Raw genomic sequence first — 1,079 nt, 5'->3', positions numbered from 1 at the left:
TTTCGGATTTAGCAATATGAGGAAAATTTTCTGTATCTCTTCATTTCATATTTTGTAAAATTATTAATCGGAAATATCTTGCGTATACGTTTTATTTATAATATAAATGGAATAATTTTTTTTTACAGAAACCCTCGGGCTTGGTATGTTCTCCAAAAATTCATTTATTAAATATTAGATATTGAAAAAATCAAGAATAATTTTTATAATATATCGTTTTTAATGGATCAAAGTTTCAGATGAATTCTACATTTTAAGATTTATGAAGTTCTAATGGCCAATAAAGATAAACTACGCCAGCGCATCTTTTGTACTCGCAACTATCTCGGGATCTTTGAAAGAGTGCGATAATTCATAATCCGATGCATCCAAGCGTGTATTGAATCAAGTGGGCGATAATTCGAACATTTGTTTATAATTAAAATTTGAAATTAAATACTATTAAATGTTAATAAATATTACTTTATTTTCCTTTATTAATAAACATCTTGAGCTGTATCTCAGTTTCCAAAGCATACAACAAATCTTGAAGTTAGTAAAAAAAAAGTATTTAAGAAAATATTTCGAATACTATAGACTTTATTAAAATTTCGTAGCTATATCAAATTGAGATGTTAATTTTTAATTATATATTTTAACGATGAGGAAAATATGTATGTGTCCCAGTGGCGATTTATTGACAATACTTGATAAATGTGAAAATTTATATAATAAGTCATTGAAGAAGCAATCCCAAAGCATCTATTTACTCGAAAGACAGTAATTCTGATTTAAATAATACGATTATTATTTTGTTTTCTAGAAACAGCAATGCTGTTTTTTATAATTTTGAATTTATACTATTTTTGAATTAATCGACTTTTTATAATATATAATATGTTTTACGTGTACGTGGTTACTTAACGTATTTCATTTTACAAAGTAATAAAGTATAAAGATATTTTTGCTATTCACGTACGCGTGTATTGCTACATATATGTGAAATTGTAACGTACCAAAAAATAATATTTATGCATTCTGTGTAGTATACCTACACAGAATGCATAAATATTATTTTTTGGTACGTTACAATTTCGAAA

The 1,079-nt window shown here is 25.4% G+C and overlaps 1 long non-coding RNA gene across 1 annotated transcript in view; it reads left to right on the top strand.

The window, feature by feature from the left end:
- Nucleotides 1-513, top strand: part of LOC108765276 (uncharacterized) — a 1,978-nt gene extending 1,465 nt beyond the window's left edge. Inside the window, exons 2-3 of the long non-coding RNA XR_001940313.1 lie at nt 129-143; nt 234-513. This is a non-coding gene — a long non-coding RNA (uncharacterized LOC108765276). The remainder of the gene's footprint in view (nt 1-128; nt 144-233) is intronic.
- Nucleotides 514-1,079: the final 566 nt, after the last annotated feature.

The sequence above is a fragment of the Trachymyrmex cornetzi genome, unplaced genomic scaffold, assembly GCF_001594075.2.
Source record: "Trachymyrmex cornetzi isolate Tcor2-1 unplaced genomic scaffold, Tcor1.1 scaffold482, whole genome shotgun sequence".
NCBI classification, from domain to species: domain Eukaryota; kingdom Metazoa; phylum Arthropoda; class Insecta; order Hymenoptera; family Formicidae; genus Trachymyrmex; species Trachymyrmex cornetzi.
Note: the sequence above shows the minus strand (reverse complement) of the source record. Positions and strands in the feature narration are given on the sequence as shown.